The sequence below is a fragment of the Tachypleus tridentatus genome, chromosome 7 (assembly GCF_004210375.1).
Source record: "Tachypleus tridentatus isolate NWPU-2018 chromosome 7, ASM421037v1, whole genome shotgun sequence".
NCBI lineage: Eukaryota > Metazoa > Arthropoda > Merostomata > Xiphosura > Limulidae > Tachypleus > Tachypleus tridentatus.
Genome location: NC_134831.1, coordinates 108,075,752 through 108,097,258, shown reverse-complemented (window position 1 = coordinate 108,097,258; position 21,507 = coordinate 108,075,752). Strand labels below are relative to the sequence as shown.

General features: G+C 29.9%; 1 long non-coding RNA gene across 10 annotated transcripts; it reads left to right on the top strand.

Annotated features, from left to right (window-relative positions):
* Positions 1 to 179: 179 nt before the first annotated feature.
* LOC143256356 (uncharacterized) lies at positions 180 to 19,030 on the top strand. 10 transcript variants are annotated; one of them, XR_013031292.1, is made up of 4 exons: positions 280 to 619; positions 809 to 857; positions 9,569 to 9,714; positions 18,360 to 19,030. It is a non-coding gene; the product is annotated as an uncharacterized LOC143256356 (long non-coding RNA). The 10 variants fall into 10 exon arrangements; XR_013031296.1 differs by lacking the exons at positions 9,569 to 9,714; positions 18,360 to 19,030 and adding exons at positions 3,357 to 3,460; positions 6,118 to 8,460 and having other exon boundaries at positions 333 to 619; XR_013031293.1 differs by lacking the exon at positions 809 to 857 and having other exon boundaries at positions 278 to 619; positions 9,572 to 9,714.
* Positions 19,031 to 21,507: the final 2,477 nt, after the last annotated feature.

Below are 21,507 nucleotides of genomic sequence, written 5' to 3'. Positions count from 1 at the left end.
AAAATTAGTGTTCACACTTTTTCACTTTCCTCTGGTTGCATGTGAAGTTAAAGAAGGAACAATAGCTTTAAAACGCGCTAGAATTGACTTACGTTTTGTTACAACAAATTTTATTCATAACAAATAAGTATTCCAATATTCCTGATATTTCAGTAATAATTCTGAGGACTTATAACACTAATAATCAGTTTTTGATACTTGCAATAGGCACAGCACAGATAGCATGTTATGTAGCTTTGCATTTAGTTATAAAATATATCTTTCTTGAGTTGTTATGTAGTATATGTTGCTTAAATGCTTGTCTTTATATGTGCCACATTTTATGTATAATACTGGGAATAAATGTCCAGTGTACGTTAACTTTAATATGACTATGGTTATGAACTTATGTATATATATTATGCATTAACCTTTTATCCCTTGTATACCAATGAACACTGTTTTTATGATTATATAATAAATGCGGAATTATATATACAATTTGCAATTGATTCTTATCACACCAATTAAGGCGTAATATAATTTATTCTGTTTCTCTCTCTGGTGATAAGTGCAGTAAACATTTAAGTTTTAAGCCTAACGTGTAACTGACTGAAATGAAAGGAGGAAGTATTAAAAGGTAGTTGAATTATGTAGATTGTAAATCTCTCTGTATGTATATAAGTAGTTATCAGTATATTGTTAATTTCTTTTTTACTATGTTTATTTAAACTGTCTATGTTATCAGTTATTAAAGAAAATTATAAACTCAACGTTTCAAGTTAAGTTTGTTCTACTAGTACGTTTTTGTATTTCGTGAAAATAATAGGACAAATGGAAAGAAATGTAAACTTTGGCAGTGTAGAAATCGTCTCCAGGTAAGAGAGCTAAATTTTTCTAACGAGTTGTTTTCAAAGTTCAAATGTGGTGGGTGCAGTTTAACAATTAATGGAATATAGAAATAATATTTGAATGATAAGGCTGGCTTTGGATTTGAGAGTTTTATTTTATTTTTAAATTTAATGTATCAAGTCATCCCTTAAGTAATGTTTGATTTTAGGTTCAGAAAAAGAGAAAGGGTTTGAAACGCCTTTAATGTTATTTAATCAATAATATATGTTTCATTATTATTAATTGCTTTCTGCCAACGATTTACAAGCTTTTAATACCACTTCTATAAAATTCTTGGTGTTTGAAGGAAAATAATGTAGCGAGGATAGTTTTAAAATCTTCATGTAGTCCAAGCTCTTTTCTATGAAGATAGTTCTGCAAACTTTGAAATAGATGATAATCAGATGGAGCAAATTCTGAAGAATAAGGACGATGTGGAAGATTTTCCCAGTCTAGCTCTTCAGTCTTTGCAGATGTGATCCTTGCTGTATGAGGCCATACATTATTTTGGTGTGACACGACACCTTTACGATTGATGAATGCAGGCCTCTTTTCTTTCAGTGTAACATTCAGCACTCTAACTGTTGACAATAGAAGTCTGATGTAAATGTTACATTGAGTGGCAGCAACCCAAAGTGGATCACACCAACAATATCCCACCAAATGCTTAACAAGACTTTCCTAGGGTTGAGGTCCAGTTTGGGCTGTGCTTTAGCCAGTTTTCCTGCACTGAGCCAAGGCCTGCAGCTCTTAACATTTCTATAATATATCCATTTTCTTCTCCAGTCACTAATCTGCCCAAAAAAGGTGAGTTATGTTTACATGAGTGCAAAGAAGTGTAAATGTCCACTCTTGCTCTAAGGTTGGCTTTTGTCAAATGATGGAGGACCCATTTTCCAGGTTTTGATAATGTTCCAAGCTGTTTCAGATGATGGTGAACTGTTGAATGGGTTGAATTAAGCTTCTGTTCTAGTTCTTCAACTGTTACAGCACAACCTTCATCAAGTGCAGCCAGCAGCAAGTCATCATTAAACTCAACAGGACAACCTGAACGTGACGCATCACTTAAGCTGTTGTCACCTGATCTGAACTTCTGAAACAACCTTCAACATTTTCTTTCATTGAAAGACTCCACACCATAAACACCTTGAATGTTTCGTGTAGTTTCTACTGCACTATTGCCTTTTTTAAACTCATATAGCATTAGATGCCTAATATGCTCATCAGACACATCCATCTTCATAATGGTTTATTTGATTTATCATCTGAAAAAATGGAGTTTCTTTTATTTGTCTGAACATTTTTATAAACATCCTACCACATATTTCAGTCAATAAAGTCTTATACAAAGACAGAAATGATGATGCACTTTCTGTATTAAGTTTTCGGACATTACTTATGGGATGACCTAATAGTTAATGAGAACCTATATCGTAGTTGTGCCAAACAGATTGTTTGTTGTATTTAAATTATATATATGCATGCATGTACTGTTATTAATACTAGTTATACTTATAAGTTAAATCATAAATTCAAATTTAGTTAAAAATTATATCTGCTGGCCAGCATCCTGTAAATTATAGAAGTTACACTACTAGTGATAAATTCTTAGCACTTAATACAACATGAAATGCAGTGAAGTATAGTGAAACTTGGATCAGTTAGGGTGTATTTTCTACTGCCAAACTTGTATGTAGAGAAAACATTTTTCTGTGTCCAACTCTGACTCAAAATTCTGTAAAATACATCCCAGTCTTATTTCAAAGTTAGTAAGAGCTTTTACTGTACTGTAAGTTTAACGTTAAAACAACCTATCCATTAGGGTAATCACCATATTAGAATAGTAGCAGTGAATTAGTAAATGAAGTTGTTTTTCGTGTTTAAATGTGTCTTTATTGTAAGGCTTACAGAACTTTATAAGAAGTTACAAACAAATTTAAATCTCTGCAGTCCTTCTTGGGTTACAAAAATGTTTATAAAAGAGATATTGAACATTTATCAGGTGTGACATTCCAGATCTGTTTAGTAACACATATTTATAAAGGTGATGCTGAACATCCTTGAGGTGTGATATTCCAGATATGTTTAATAAGACATGTTTATAAAACTGATACTAAACATTCTTCAGGTGTGACATTCTAGATCTGTTAAATAAGAGATGTTTATGTAGTTGATACTCGAAATCCTTCAGCTGTGACATTCAAAATCTGTTTAATAAGATACATTTATAAAGCTCATACTGAATGTTCTTCAGATGTGACATTTTGGCTCTGTTTAATAAGACATGTTTATAAAACTGATATGAAACATTCTTAAAATCTGATATTCCAGATCTGTTTAATAAGACATGTTTATAAATGTCATAGTGAACATCCTTCAGGTATAACACACCAGATATGTTTTCTAAGAAATGTTTTTAAAGCTGAACATCATTCAGGCATGATATTCCAGATGTGTTTATAAAGTTGATACTGAACATCCTTCAGGTGCAACATTCCAGACCTCTTTGATAAGACATGTTTATAAATCTCATAGTGTACATCTTCAGGTGTGACATTCCAGATCTGTTTAAGAAGACATGTTTTAAAAGGTGATACTGAACATCCTTCTGGTGTGAGAGTTTAATATATGTAACCAGGTTCAGCACTGTCAGTTTTATATATTTAACCAGATAGAGCACAGTCAGTTTTATATGTGTAACCAGATAGAGCACAGTCAGTTTTATATGTGTAACCAGATAGAGCACAGTCAGTTTTATATGTGTAACCAGATAGAGCACAGTCAGTTTTATGTGTAACCAGATAGAGCACAGTCAGTTTTATATGTGTAACCAGATAGAGCACAGTCAGTTTTATATGTGTAACCAGATAGAGCACAGTCAGTTTTATATGTCTAAACAGATAGAGCACAGTCAGTTTTATATGTCTAAACAGATAGAGCACAGTCAGTTTTATATGTGTAATCAGATAGAGCACAGTCAGTTTTATGTCTAAACAGATGAGCACAGTCAGTTTTATCTGTGTATCAGATAGAGCACAGTCAGATTTATATGTGTAAACAGATAGAGCACAGTCAGTTTTATATGTCTAAACAGATAGAGCAGTCAGTTTTATATGTCTAAACAGATAGAGCACAGTCAGTTTTATATGTGCAAACAGATAGAGCACAGTCAGTTTTATATGTCTAAACAGATAGAGCACAGTCAGTTTTATATGTCTAAACAGATAGAGCACAGTCAGTTTTATATGTGTAAACAGATAGAGCACAGTCAGTTTTATATGTGTAAACAGATAGAGCACAGTCAGTTTTATATGTGTAAACAGATAGAGCACAGTCAGTTTTATATGTCTAAACAGATAGAGCACAGTCAGTTTTATATGTCTAAACAGATAGAGCACAGTCAGTTTTATATGTCTAAACAGATAGAGCACAGTCAGTTTTATATGTCTAAACAGATAGAGCACAGTCAGTTTTATATGTCTAAACAGATAGAGCACAGTCAGTTTTATATGTGTAAACAGATAGAGCACAGTCAGTTTTATATGTGTAAACAGATAGAGCACAGTCAGTTTTATATGTGTAAACAGATAGAGCACAGTCAGTTTTATGTGTAAACAGATAGAGCGCAGTCAGTTTTATATGTGTAAACAGATAGAGCGCAGTCAGTTTTATATGTGTAAACAGATAGAGCAGTCAGTTTTATATGTCTAAACAGATAGAGCACAGTCAGTTTTATATGTCTAAACAGATAGAGCACAGTCAGTTTTATATGTCTAAACAGATAGAGCACAGTCAGTTTTATATGTCTAAACAGATAGAGCACAGTCAGTTTTATATGTCTAAACAGATAGAGCACAGTCAGTTTTATATGTCTAAACAGATAGAGCACAGTCAGTTTTATATGTCTAAACAGATAGAGCACAGTCAGTTTTATATGTCTAAACAGATAGAGCACAGTCAGTTTTATATGTCTAAACAGATAGAGCACAGTCAGTTTTATATGTCTAAACAGATAGAGCACAGTCAGTTTTATATGTCTAAACAGATAGAGCACAGTCAGTTTTATATGTCTAAACAGATAGAGCACAGTCAGTGTTATATGTGTACGTAGATAGAGCACAGTCAGTGCTATATGTGTAAACAGATAGAGCACAGTCAGTTTTATATGTCTAAACAGATAGAGCACAGTCAGTTTTATATGTCTAAACAGATAGAGCACAGTCAGTTTTATATGTCTAAACAGATAGAGCACAGTCAGTGTTATATGTGTACGTAGATAGAGCACAGTCAGTGTTATATGTGTAAGTAGATAGAGCACAGTCAGTGTTATATGTGTAAGTAGATAGAGCACAGTCAGTGTTATATGTGTAAGTAGATAGAGCACAGTCAGATTTATATGTGTAAACAGATAGAACACAGTCAGTGTTATACAGGGTGTTTAGGAAAGTCACTGTGCACTTACATATTTATTAACAGATATGTTTCAATATAGAATACAGGAGGTAAATATGAATGACAATTATAAACAATGTTGAAAGTGACCCTCGTTGGCATCAATACAGGCCTGGATCCTTCTTATTTTGTTTCTAAACACCGCTATCAGTTGCTGGCTTGAAATAGACTGAATAAAATATGATTACAAAACTGCACAGTGACTTTCTGAACACCCTGTATATATAGAGCAACTAGACTAGAGCACAGTCAGTTTTATGTATATAACTAGATAGAGCACAGTCAGTTTTATGTATATAACTAGATAGAGCACAGTCAATTTTATGTATATAACTAGATAGAGCACAGTCAGTTTTATGTATATAACTAGATAGAGCACAGTCAGTTTTATGTATATAACCAGATAGAGCACAGTCAGTTTTATGTATATAACCAGATAGAGCACAGTCAGTTTTATGTATATAACTAGATAGAGCACAGTCAGTTTTATGTATATAACTAGATAGAGCACAGTCAGTTTTATATATGTAACCAGATAGAGCACAGTCAGTTTTATTCTAAACTGTTTGTCCTGTCCTTTACAGATTGATCTAAGTTAACTTAATATTTGTAGTTCTTGAGTAAGTAACTAAATTCTGTCCTTTGTCCACTCCGTTAGGAGATAAGAGCTTAATTTAGTTTTATATATGTACATTTGGAATTATTTATGTGTGAAGTTGCTTACTGTCTCAGGTAATTAGTGTAAACAACCTAAAACACAGGTAACTGTTTTTTTTCGTGTTTTTTTTTCATTAGATGTTCTGAGAAAGTCAATTGTACTGGTTGGTTAGGAAGACAAACAGTTTCTGTGGTGCCAGATACATAGAGCGTCTGGATGTCCATGTGATCTACTATGAAAAACTCATTCTGACAAAATTTTGATTTAAGTGTTAAATGTCAACTGGAGTTGATGTGTTCAATTTAGTTCTTTCCCAGAATGTTTTCCTGTTTTACAATGGCATTCTTGTATTTTCTTCAAAGATGAATAAAGATATGTTTTAGATACTAGACAACTGTATATTGTCCTACATGTAGAAATTATCATACTTAACAGTGCTGATTGTATTAAATTTGAAATTATCATACTTAACAGTGCTGATTGTATTAAATTTTTATTCGTTGTGGTTAATTATGTTTAATTCTACAATATGACAAATAAAAATAAGTTGTTTTCAGTTTTTTCTGCAGAAAGCTTTGAACCTAAATATTTTCAAACTGTGTTTTATGAAGTATTTTCCGAATTCATTCAGTTCTCACTGTTGTTTTTGTGTAATTATAATTTCACCTCATTTGATATCTAATGCCTTTTCATTAAGCCTAAAATCTTATTTATTATTTTTATTTCTTCTTCAATAACCATTTAAATTGATTGATTTCCATTTTATTTCACTTTTGATGATTCTAAGTTTTTTCAAATAGGTCTGTGTTAGATAAACCATGACTACTGCACTTTGTCTTCACAGTTTTAATCATTGTGAGATTTAATAGCTGGTTAATAAAATGTAAATATTTTGGTGGACTTGAGGGTGTTTGTAATAATACTGTATAATTGTAATAATGAGTATCAGTGTTTCATCACATGCCTTCACTTGTGTTTCACTCTTTGTTTTGTAACAGTCAGTTTAAACAAGTCTTTCTCTAAATCAATACACTTATGTCTACAAATTGTTCTACAAGTCTTTTTCACTTAATGAAGTATAATTGTTTTTGTTATTTCCATGTAATAGCTAGCTGCATATTACCAGTTGCATTATTGTGTCCAGTCTTAATACAACTAAGAGCTTTTACCACTAGGAAAAATATTTTTGCACATGCCACAAATCTTAAATGTATTTACGTGGACTGTATGCCATCACTGAGTGGACAGCAATACGTACTTCAAGTACAATAAACCTCATGAGTTATAGTGTTTGAACAATGGCTCATTCGTTACCTTGTTACTGCTTTGTTTAGAATTATTTTCATAATAGTTATGGAATTTTTGTACTTATTGTTTTAAACTTGCATTGGCATTCATAATATAGTTCTTCTTGTCTTTCTTTTCACAATTATAAGAAGAGTATTATGACCAATTTCTGTTATGACTAAAGTTAGAACTGAAAAATGAGAATGGAATTTTAATTTAAAAATGATTTTAAGACTTAATTTGTGCCTATATATGTGGAAGTCAATTTAATCTTTTGTTGATGATGCTAGAGGGAAGGTATCAAGAGTTATATTAGTGTTACTTTAAGTCAACAGATATTTTCTAGGTGTTAATTTAAACCAAGAGTTTTTTTCTTGGTATTATTTTAAAGCAAGAATTATCTTCTTGGCATTATTTTAAATACATGAGTTATCTTGTTGGTGTTATTTTTAACCAAGAGTTACATTCTTGGCATTATTGGCATTAGTTTAAATCAAGAGTTTTCTTCTTGGTGTTAATTTAAATTTGGAAGTTATCTTGTTCATGTTATTGCAAATTCAAGAGTTATATTGTTGGTGTTATTTTAAACCAAGAGTTATCTTCTTGGCATAATTTTAAATTCAAGACTTATCTTCTTGGTACTGTTTTAAGTCAAGAGTTATATTGTTGGTGTTATTTTAAACTCAAGAATTATCTTTCTGGCTTTATTTTAAACCAAGAGTTATCTATTTGGTATTATTTTAAATCAGTAGTTGTGTTCTTTGCATTATTTTAAGTCAAGAGTTATCTTGTTGGTGTTACTTTAAACCAAGAGCTATCTTTTTGGTGTTATTTTAAATTCAAGAGCTATACTCTTGGTGTTATTTTAAATTCAAGAGTTATCTTCTTGATGTCATTTTAAATCATGTTATCCTCTTATCATTATTTTAAATCAAGAGCTCTGTTGTTGGCATTATTTTAAATGCAAGAGTTATCTTGTTGTTGTTATTTATAGTGTTGCATGAAATCCTACACAGATTTTTATAAGTTTTATTTCCTTTTTTGATGTTTGTTTCATTTCTTTTCTTCTAATTTATTTAGGTTGTAAGATTTTTCTGAAGGAAACAGTATTTGTTACAGCCACAATTTGATAACTTTTAAAAAAAAAATTGTATTAATGAAGGGATTGGAAAATAAACATTGATTTCTTTTAATAGTATTGATTTTTTTGTTCTTCATGTTGCAAAGTTTAATACCATGTATTTATCTGTATTGATTTGACTTGTAACACTTGAAATACAATAAGTCTTCACTAATCATAAAATATAAGTGTTTCTAGAACAATACCGTTACTTAACTATGCCACATTGTGTTCTGTCACACAGATAATATTGCATGTTTATGTGATAAAAAATACATATAAACTAGAACTCTACTCAGACTTAAAACAGATTGTTAACCTCTCTTAAAAATGATTTCTGTATTAACGTACATCAGTTTTGAAATGAGATGAACCTGCATGTTACCAGTTTAAATATTAAACACTTATTTGTGGCTCTGGGTGTGCTATAATGTGATGGTCAGTCACACTTTTTGTTTTTAAAGAATAACCCAAGAATAAGCAGTGGGTTGTGGTGACTAGTATACTGCTAGTATACAATTTCTAAATTAAAAACAGCAAGCCCTTGAGTATCTTTGTATGAAATTAAAAAATATATATTTTATTCAGGCTGTAGCATGCAAGATTACTGATGGTTTAGTGCCATTTTCTACAAGGATAAACAAATGTTTATTAAAAATTGAGAGAGATCATTTAATATAAATTTGATTAATATATTTATGATTATATTTACAAAAGTGTTTTTAGCATAATAGATATTCATGTGTAAAGTTCATTTTAATTATTTTTTATGCATATATTATGAATTAATTATCATTTTTAGTATGTTTATCTTCAGTGTTAGGCTTTGACTAAAGATACTGAATGTATGGTATAACGTTATCAAATTAGAGTTAACCTTCTGAACACCATCCATGTTGTTTTATACTGATTTGTAAGAGAGGATTGATATATGTATCAGTTAACATTAGTGTTTACATGTGACATTCACTTAGTTCTGGGAGGAAAGTACCAACTGAGAACATGATATAAATATTTAGAAGTATGTATAAGTTGTAATATATTTTTCTTTTATTGTGTGGTTAATTCAGGTATTTAATTGTTTGTCTTAACCTTTCATGTTTGATTGCTACACACTCTTTCAAGTAAAATGTTTCTTGAATGTTGTACTCTGTTCATGATGTAAGTTTGTATACTTTCAGCAGGTTACCAGCACTGGATGACGACAACTAAAGAGCCTTCTGATAGCTCTAAAGACTCTACCTTTCAGTTTCAGTGTAACATCTGTTTCAAGTCATTCAGAATGAAGGAACTTCTTAAACAACACATGACAAGTCATGGACAAAAGGTACACCAATGTCCCTTTTGTTCAGTAAAGTTTAAGTGGAAAAAGTGTATAGCTAGCCATCTTCGAAATGTCTGTACCGGGAGACGGAGGAAGGATGTAGGATGCTAATGACTATGTTTGTATTAAGAACCCTAACATTATGGTTTGTATATTCACTGTAATCTAGACAGAAGGGATCCTTGTTACTTTGCACATATTAAATGTCTTAAAAATTCAGTACTTCAAGTGTATAGTTTCTGTATGTGTATCTTGGAAAACAAATGTCACAATGAGCAACCTTTGGTATTTACTATGTTAAGATGTTAACTTATTTACAAGATGTAATGAGTTATGTATTTCTTAAAATCTGATTTTTACTACACATAGATATATCAAGGAATTGTAGTGTTCAAAAAATGTATCTCGTGATAAATCTTCCAACACAAGTTTATACACACTAAATATCTCAATGGCACATTTTATGTAAATATAAGTTTGAAGCAGTGTGTAACAAGAAGAGTTTTAATGTTTAAACTCAATGTCATATCAATAGTATTCATTAGAAAGTGAATAACATTTATGTCATATCAGTAGTATTCATTAGAAAGTGAATAACGTTCATGTCCTATCTGTGTCTAACAAGATTGTGTGAGATTTGTTTAAATGTCATATCAATAGTATTCATTAGAAAGTGAATAACGTTCATGTCCTATCTGTGTCTAACAAGATTGTGTGAGATTTGTTTAAATGTCATATCAATAGTATTCATTAGAAAGTGAATAATGTTCATGTCCTATCTGTGTCTAACAAGATTGTGTGAGATTTGTTTAAATGTCATATCAATAGTATTCATTAGAAAGTGAATAACGTTCATGTCCTATCTGTGTCTAACAAGATTGTGTGAGATTTGTTTAAATGTCATATCAATAGTATTCATTAGAAAGTGAATAACGTCATTCATGTCCTGTCTGTGTCTAACAAGATTGTGTGAGATTTGTTTAAATGTCATATCAATAGTATTCATTAGAAAGTGAATAATTTGTGTTCATGTCCTATCTGTGTCTAACAAGATTGTGTGAGATTTGTTTAAATGTCATATCAATAGTATTCATGAGAAAGTGAATAACATTCATGTCCTATCTGTGTCTAACAAGATTGTGTGAGATTTGTTTAAATGTCATATCAATAGTATTCATTAGAAAGTGAATAACATTCATGTCCTATCTGTGTCTAACAAGATTGTGTGAGTTTTGTTTAAATGTCATATCAGTAGAATTCATTAGAAAGTGAATAACATTCATGTCCTATCTGTGTCTAACAAGATTGTGTGAGATTTGTTTAAATGTCATATCAATAGTATTCATGAGAAAGTGAATAACATTCATGTCCTATCTGTGTCTAACAAGATTGTGTGAGATTTGTTTAAATGTCATATCAATAGTATTCATGAGAAAGTGAATAACATTCATGTCCTATCTGTGTCTAACAAGATTGTGTGAGATTTGTTTAAATGTCATATCAATAGTATTCATGAGAAAGTGAATAACATTCATGTCCTATCTGTGTCTAACAAGATTGTGTGAGATTTGTTTAAATGTCATATCAATAGTATTCATTAGAAAGTGAATAACATTCATGTCCTATCTGTGTCTAACAAGATTGTGTGAGTTTTGTTTAAATGTCATATCAGTAGAATTCATTAGAAAGTGAATAACATTCATGTCCTATCTGTGTCTAACAAGATTGTGTGAGATTTGTTTAAATGTCATATCAATAGTATTCATGAGAAAGTGAATAACATTCATGTCCTATCTGTGTCTAACAAGATTGTGTGAGATTTGTTTAAATGTCATATCAATAGTATTCATTAGAAAGTGAATAACATTCATGTCCTATCTGTGTCTAACAAGATTGTGTGAGATTTGTTTAAATGTCATATCAATAGTATTCATGAGAAAGTGAATAACATTCATGTCCTATCTGTGTCTAACAAGATTGTGTGAGATTTGTTTAAATGTCATATCAGTAGAATTCATTAGAAAGTGAATAACATTCATGTCCTATCTGTGTCTAACAAGATTGTGTGAGATTTGTTTAAATGCCATATCAGTAGAATTCATTAGAAAGTGAATAACATTCATGTCCTATCTGTGTCTAACAAGATTGTGTGAGATTTGTTTAAATGTCATATCAGTAGTATTCATGAGAAAGTGAATAACATTCATGTCCTATCTGTGTCTAACAAGATTGTGTGAGATTTGTTTAAATGTCATATCAGTAGAATTCATGAGAAAGTGAATAACATTCATGTCCTATCTGTGTCTAACAAGATTGTGTGAGATTTGTTTAAATGTCATATCAATAGTATTCAGAAGTTTCAGACTGTAATGCAATTATGTAATAACTTTTATAAGAAAATCTGCTAAAAGTCTTCAGTAACAATTACAATTAATAGTAATTATTGATAAGTAATAACAGGCAAAGTACAAAACCTTTCATCTCAAGTCATGACGAAGACCTCTCATAGATTCTATCTCAAGCCACAGTAATGGCTTTTTAAAAATCCAAATTGCAAGAGATTTATCAAATCTGATGAGTTTAATGTTATCATATATTTTTTTTGGAATGAAAATACTCTGTCTTATTTTCAACCTTGAAAAACATTTTTGATTAATAACATTGTTGAGGTTGAGCTGGTGTGTTTTGCTTAATAACACTAATGTTTAATTTGATCTGGTGTGTTTTATTTAATAACACTAATGTTTAATTTGATCTGGTGTGTTTTATTTAATAACACTAATGTTTAATTTGATCTGGTGTGTTTTATTTAATAACACTAATGTTTAATTTGATCTGGTGTGTTTTATTTAATAACACTAATGTTTAAGTACAGTTGGTGTGTTGGGTTGATGTGCCCAGCTATGTAGTCAGTGTATATATTCTATGTTCAATTGTATATTCAGTGTATATGTTCTGTGGTCAACTGTACAATGTATATGTTCTGTGTTCAAAGTGTATATGTTCTGTGTTTGTGTGTTCAGTGTAATGTTCTGTGTTCAATTGTATATTCAGTGTATATGTTCTGTGTTCAGCTATGTAGTCAGTGTATATGTTCTGTGGTCAACTGTGTGTTCAGTGTATATGTTCTGTGCTCACCTGTATCTTGAGTGTATATGTTCTGTTGTCTTTTAAATTTTTATGAGCACATTTGTTGATGTATTCATGTTGAAAAGAAATGAATTTACTGCTTACAGACTGAAGTTATCGTCCATTGGTCTGTTGTAAAGATATACAAGGCAAAGTAACAGTAGCTTCAAACAAGATATACTTCAATAAGGCAAGGTAAACTTATGGCTTGTATATTTATTGGTAAGATTTCAGTCTGTTGTTATGTTATGGCTTCAGTCTGTTGTAAATACATATACAAGGTAATGTGACTTTATGGCTTGTATAAATTTATTGGTGAGATAACTTCAGTCTGTTGTAAAGATATACAAGGCAAAGTAAATTATGTCTTGTATATATTTATTGTCATGTTAACTTCAGTCTGTTGTAAATACATATACAAGGTAATGTGACTTTTATGGCTTGTATATATTTATTGGTATGTTAACTTCAGTCTATTGTAAAGATATACAGGGCAAAGTAACAGTTATGGCTTGTATGAATTGTATAAAACAGTGATAGTTTAACAAGTTCTGTCAAAAAGTCTGTTGTGTACACATCATTATCAGTGGTGTCAAAATATATTTTGTAATTGCAAACTTAAGTTTTCCCCTGATGGTAAATCATAGCACCATTTCATTTCTTTGTAATTTTACCAAAATCAAGATATAGGCATGGATGGATCCAGGGTTTTTAAGGGGAGGTGTCCAAATGAATGGAGCAGCTGTCAATTTTTGTTACCAATTGCTTCCATTGACAAATTAACAATAGGAAATCAATATTTTCTGTCAAGAACATGTGAATCAAATTATATCGAGTGCTTTTCACAAATTTGATGGTCATACCATTAAGATAGACTTCTTGAAATATCTGTGATGGGTTTAAAATTAGTGATAATACTTTGCAACAAAAGCTTCCTTATGTTTATCTTACACAGTACAAACTGTCAACACCACCTTTCCTTACAAGAATATGAACATAAGTTATTCCAGAAAACAAACACGTGTATAATACTTTACCACATTTATCTGTGTTTTCTCCTAATTTCTGTTAAATGTTTTACTGTTTGCTTTAATTTTGATTTTTGGTTTGAAGAGTAATGGGGCTTATGGTTCTGATTTTAATGTGTATGATAACGTTAAAATATACTATTAACCTGAGTACTGAGCTTTAATGTTTCACATTATAACATGAAACTATAGTATTAACCTGAGTACTGAGCTTTAATGTTTCACATTATAACATGAAACTATAGTATTCAATTGAGTACTGAGTGTCCCTTGCTGGTACCAGTGGTAAATCTATGGATTTACAATGCTAAAATCATGGGTTACATTCTTCTCAGTGGACTCAGCAGATGGCCTGATGTGGCTTTGCTAAAAGAAAACATAACCTGAGTACTGAGCTTTAATGTTTCACATTATAACATGAAACTATAGTATTCAATTGAGTACTGATCTTTAATGTTTCACATTATAACGTGAAACTATAGTATTCATCTGAATACTGAATGCTAATGTGTCACATTATAACATAAAACTATAGTATTCACCTGAGTACTGAGATTCAATGTGTACATAAAATATTTTACATCATAACTTACAAATTTGTTTTTATCAATCATGTGTATAAAGTTATACCATTTAAAGAAAGCTAGCTGTATAAATTGTTTTTACTATGTAATATTTTTCAAATATGGCACTGGTTCTATATAAAATAATTAAAGAGGGTGAGTACAATTGGATGTGGAGAACTTGTTTCAGATTTTAAAGAACTACTGCTTGTAAAGATGTTTAGTGTTCAAGGTTCATATTCATTCTACTACTACAGTCCAAATGTCTACTGTCCTTGAAAATGACTTCACTTAGTTATAATTATGTAGCATATTTTGATGTTATTTCTTGCCGAACTGTTCTGTTGTAGGAAACATGTTTCTTACAGGAAATGTATACACTTGTACTTGAATAACTGATTTTGTGTTCACTTTTCTTCACAATACTACAACATTTATTAAACCATGCTATTCCTTCAATATTAGAGATATATATTGTTTTATTTTTCTAAAGTCATCTATAATGTCTTGCATCATAATTACAAGTGCACCAATAAGTGTAGATATAAGGTTAATAAAATACAGTTTTATAAGACAGTCATCTCTGTGTTATATTTCTTCTGAGAAGTAAATTTTATGAGAAGATTCTGGTTTTTAGACATGCACAAACGATCACTGGAATGGAATTAAAGGAAAACCAAGAAGATGGAAATAAACAACATAGTTCAGGTGTTGATTTGCACTAAGTGTTACTGTATCTAAATACGAACAACATTTTTCTATTAAACATAAATAATTTTTGAGTTGAAATAACAAAAGGTAAACGTTTCTATTTTGTGAGTAAATCACACACTTTTTATCTCCTTGTATGACATCATGCATATTTTTTAACATTTTAAACATAAAGTTGTTACGTCTTGCTCTCAGCGAGGTAGACTAGCGATTCTACTATGCACTGATGGGATGAACAGTATAAAATTATCTCTAACAGAGGGAAGAACTGTCTTGAAGACATTTCTTAACATTTTAGAAAACTATAAATATTTAAATCAATAGTTCCCAGATATTTGTTTCTCTAAGATATCCTCATTGAATATATGATAAGCTGCAATACCAAGTTTGAAACCAGTAGTTGATTTATGACTCAACTAGAGCTTATAATGTTTCCTTTGTTTTCATAGTTCTATACGTAGAACTGTTTTATTGTACTTCTACAACTTATGTTGTAAGGTGTATTTTGTAGTTTTGTACGTAGAACTGTTTTATTGTACTTGTACAACTTATGTTGTAAGGTGTATTTTGTAGTTCTGTACGTAGAACTGTTTTATTGTACTTGTACAACTTATGTTGTAAGGTGTATTTCGTAGTTCTGTACGTAGAACTGTTTTATTGTACTTGTACAACTTATGTGTAAGGTATATTTCGTAGTTCTGTACGTAGAACTGTTTTATTGTACTTGTACAACTTATGTTGTAAGGTGTATTTCGTAGTTCTGTACGTAGAACTGTTTTATTGTACTTGTACAACTTATGTTGTGAGGTGTATTTCATAGTTCTATATGTAGAACTGTTTTATTGTACTTGTACAACTTATGTTGTAAGGTGTATTTCATAGTTCTATATGTAAAACTGTTTCACTGTACTTGTACAACTTATGTTGTAAGGTGTATTCCATAGTTTTATATGTAAAACTGTTTTATTGTACTTGTACAACTTATGTTGTAAGGTGTATTCCATAGTTCTATATGTAGAACTGTTTTATTGTGCTTGTACAACTTATGTTGTAAGGTGTATTCCATAGTTCTATACGTAGAACTGTTTTATTGTACTTGTACAACTTTTGTAAGGTGTATTTCATAGCTATGTACTTAGAACTGTTTTATTGTACTTGTACAAATTATGTTGTAAGGTGTATTTCGTAGTTCTGTACGTAGAACTGTTTTATTGTACTTGTACAACTTATGTTGTAAGGTGTACTTCATAGTTATGTACATAGAACTGTTTTATTGTACTTATACAACTTATGTTGTAAGGTGTATTTCGTAGTTCTGTACGTAGAACTGTTTTATTGTACTTATACAACTTATGTTGTAAGGTGTATTTCGTAGTTCTGTACGTAGAACTGTTTTATTGTACTTATACAACTTATGTTGTAAGGTGTATTTCGTAGTTCTATATGTAGAACTGTTTTATTGTACTTATACAACTTATGTTGTAAGGTGTATTTCGTAGTTCTATATGTAGAACTGTTTTATTGTACTTATACAACTTATGTTGTAAGGTGTATTTCGTAGTTCTATATGTAGAACTGTTTTATTGTACTTGTACAACTTATGTTGTAAGGTGTATTTCGTAGTTCTATATGTAGAACTGTTTTATTGTACTTGTACAACTTATGTTGTAAGGTGTATTTCGTAGTTCTATATGTAAAACTGTTTCACTGTACTTGTACAACTTATATTGTAAGGTGTATTTCATAGTTCTATATGTAGAACTGTTTTATTGTGCTTGTACAACTTATGTTGTAAGGTGTATTTCATAGTTCTATATGTAGAACTGTTTTATTGTACTTGTACAACTTATGTTGTAAGGTGTATTTCCTAGTTCTATATGTAAAACTGTTTCACTGTACTTGTACAACTTATGTTGTAAGGTGTATTCCATAGTTCTATATGTAGAACTGTTTTATTGTACTTGTACAACTTATGTTATAAGGTGTATTTCATAGTTCTATATGTAGAACTGTTTTATTGTACTTGTACAACTTATGTTATAAGGTGTATTTCATAGTTCTATATGTAGAACTGTTTTATTGTGCTTGTACAACTTATGTTGTAAGGTGTATTTCGTAGTTCTATATGTAGAACTGTTTTATTGTACTTGTACAACTTATGTTGTAAGGTGTATTTCGTAGTTCTATATGTAAAACTGTTTCACTGTACTTGTACAACTTATATTGTAAGGTGTATTTCATAGTTCTATATGTAAAACTGTTTCACTGTACTTGTACAACTTATATTGTAAGGTGTATTTCATAGTTCTATATGTAGAACTGTTTTATTGTGCTTGTACAACTTATGTTGTAAGGTGTATTTCATAGTTCTATATGTAGAACTGTTTTATTGTACTTGTACAACTTATGTTGTAAGGTGTATTTCCTAGTTCTATATGTAAAACTGTTTCACTGTACTTGTACAACTTATGTTGTAAGGTGTATTCCATAGTTCTATATGTAGAACTGTTTTATTGTACTTGTACAACTTATGTTATAAGGTGTATTTCATAGTTCTATATGTAGAACTGTTTTATTGTACTTGTACAACTTATGTTATAAGGTGTATTTCATAGTTCTATATGTAGAACTGTTTTATTGTACTTGTACAACTTATGTTGTAAGGTGTATTTCGTAGTTCTATATGTAGAACTGTTTTATTGTACTTGTACAACTTATGTTGTAAGGTGTATTTCATAGTTCTATATGTAGAACTGTTTTGTTGTGCTTGTACAACTTATGTTGTAAGGTGTATTTCATAGTTCTATATGTAAAACTGTTTCACTGTACTTGTACAACTTATGTTGTAAGGTGTAAGGAACTGCTTTTTTTGTTTTCTCACTTTTTTATTTTGAGTTTTCTAGAGTTAACTTTTGTTGATGATTGAAATTTTATCATCAGGTGTGTGTGACACTAAATTTTATTTTTATTTCAGATTAATTGATTTGTTTGAAAGTGTATTACCTGTAAAGTCTTCAAAATAAACAGTTATAAGAAAATCTGTATAAAGATAATTTGAATTCCTAAACAACACTATTGGAAGTAGCACCAACATTCTAGTAGGTTAGTTATAATTTCCACAGACATTACTTTTATAGACTAGTACTTTAATTGTATTTTATAGTTCTGTACTGGCTGACATATTTAAGAAGTTACAGTAATTGTTGTTTTGTTTCAGATAAATGGATTTGTCCAAGACTCTCATCTCAGATGGCATATCCACAAGGAAGAATGAGTTTGGTAACTTTCTGTATGATATGCAACAGAAATTTTGCCAATCGATCAAACTATAACCGTCACATGTTGATCCACACAAGAGGCAAACAGAAATACAATTGTCCTTTGTGTGAAAAGTACTTCAGTTGGCCTGGCGATGTGAGGACGCATCTGAGGGTCCAGCATGGGCATGCTAAGAAACGTGTATAGCTGTTACAAAAGCTACAGATATGTATCTCAAGGTTGTGAAGGTTTGGTTTACCAGACTTAATCATCTGAAACTGTTAAATAGCAAAGATACCTGATGATAAACTAACCTTTGTAATATACTGTTGTTGTTTTTTTATTCTGTATTAAATTAATTTTTATTTTGTAGTTTGAACATTGTATAACTGATAGTTTTCGTTCTGCAATCAAATGTTGTACAACTGTTAATTTCATTTTTTTCAAATCCACCATTAATATATATAAACATATATTAATATATATAAACATGGTAAACCTAATGTGTTATTTCTTTCAGTATTATTTTGTATTTTATTACTTCTAAAACAGAAATATGTAAATGTTGTTCATAAATTATTTTCTGTATTATTGAATACAACTAGCAATAAATAAATAAAATTACCAAAATGGCTCCATGTCACTGCCTCTTTTTGTTTTATTGTATTACATTTGCCAGATGTAAGATCCTAAGGGAGTTATTTTAGAGATCAGAATAAGCAAAATTTAACTGTTAAATCTTATGACATTAATTATGATTGTAGAAGGTTAGATTTACCACTAAGTAAGGTACATTAAAACAGTTGTACATAAATCACTTTGCACACTTTGTTTTAAATGGATATTTTAATATTTGTCAGTTACTAAAAGTTTAGTGAAATCAAAAATATTCTAAACATTATGCAAGGATATGAATACATAAGTGCACAGTTGCTCATTTATATAAGAAATTTGTATGGTCTTCAAGACATATGTAATCATTATATAAATACATAAGTACACACTTGCTCATTCATATAAGAATTTTGTATGGTCTTCAAGACATATGTAATCATTATATGAATACATAAGTGCACACTTGCTCATTCATATAAGAATTTTTATGGTTTTCAAGACGTAATCATATTCATTAGTTCTAATATCTTGGACAAGTTTGTACTTTTTGAAATGGCTTACTGTGTGAAATGTCAATTCTGATTTACACTATATCAGTTACTTTTTAAAATAACTTACTTATGATGTTCACTTGTGATTTACACTATATCAGTTACTTTTTAAAATGACTTCTTGTATAATGCTCGGTTGTTATTTACACTATATCAGTTACTTTTTAAAAATGGCTTATCACACGATGTTCGGTTGTCATTTACAATATCAGTTACTTTTTAAAAATGGCTTATCACACGATGTTCGGTTGTCATTTACAATATCAGTTACTTTTTAAAATGACTTATCGTATGATGTTCAGTTGTATTTTACATGATATCAGTTACTTTTTAAAATGAGTTATTGTATGATCAGTTGTGATTTACAATATATATTACTTTTTAAAATGAGTTATTGTATGATCAGTTGTGATTTACAATATATATTACTTTTTAAAATGAGTTATTGTATGATCAGTTGTGATTTACAATATATATTACTTTTTAAAATGAGTTATTGTATAATCAGTTGTGATTTACAATATATATTACTTTTTAAAAAGCCTTAATGTTGATGTTCACTTGTCATTTACACTGTATCAGTTACCTTTTAGAATGGCTTAATGTATGGTGTTCACTTGTGATTTACACTATATCAGTTATTTTTCAAATGACTTATTGTATGTTGTTCACTTGTGATTTACACTATATCAGTTAATTTTTCAAATGACTTATTGTATGTTGTTCACTTGTGATTTACACTATATCAGTTATTTTTCAAATGACTTATTGTATGTTGTTCACTTGTGATTTACACTATATCAGTTATTTTTTCAAATGACTTATTGTATGATATTTAGTTTTCATTTATACTATATCAGTTACTTTTTAAAATCACTTACTGTATGATGTTCTGTTGTCATTTACACAGAATCAGTTACTTTTTAAAATCACTTACTGTATGATGTTCTGTTGTCATTTACACAGAATCAGTTACTTTTTAAAATCACTTACTGTATGATGTTCTGTTGTCATTTACACAGAATCAGTTACTTTTTAAAATCACTTACTGTATGATGTTCTGTTGTCATTTACACAGAATCAGTTACTTTTTAAAGTGACTTATTGTATGATGTTCTGTTGTCATTTACACAGAATCAGTTACTTTTTAAAATCACTTACTGTATGATGTTCTGTTGTCATTTACACAGAATCAGTTACTTTTTAAAGTGACTTATTGTATGATGTTCTGTTGTCATTTACACAGAATCAGTTACTTTTTAAAATCACTTACTGTATGATGTTCTGTTGTCATATACACAGAATCAGTTACTTTTTAAAGTGACTTATTGTATGATGTTCTGTTGTCATTTACAGAGAATCAGTTACTTTTTAAAATCACTTACTGTATGATGTTCTGTTGTCATTTACACAGAATCAGTTACTTTTTAGAATCACTTACTGTATGATGTTCTGTTGTCATTTACACAGAATCAGTTACTTTTTAAAGTGACTTATTGTATGATGTTCTGTTGTCATTTACACAGAATCAGTTACTTTTTAAAGTGACTTATTGTATGATGTTCTGTTGTCATTTACACAGAATCTGTTACTTTTTAAAGTGGCTTATTGTATGGTGTCCAGTTTTGATTTACATTATATCAGTGCTTTTTAAAATGAATTATTGTATGATGTCCACATGTGATTTACACAGTATCAGTTATTTCTTAAAATGGCTTATTGAATAATGTTCAGTTGTCATTTACATTATATAAGTTACTTTTAAAATTAAGTTATTGTATGATGTTCAGTTGTCATTTACACTATCAGTTACATTTTAAAATAGCTTCATATTTAATGTTTAGTTGTCATTTACAATATATCAGTTGTTTTTTTAAATGGCTTAATGAGTTCTCATTTACACTATCTCAGTTATGTTTTAAAGTGTCTTATTTTATGGTG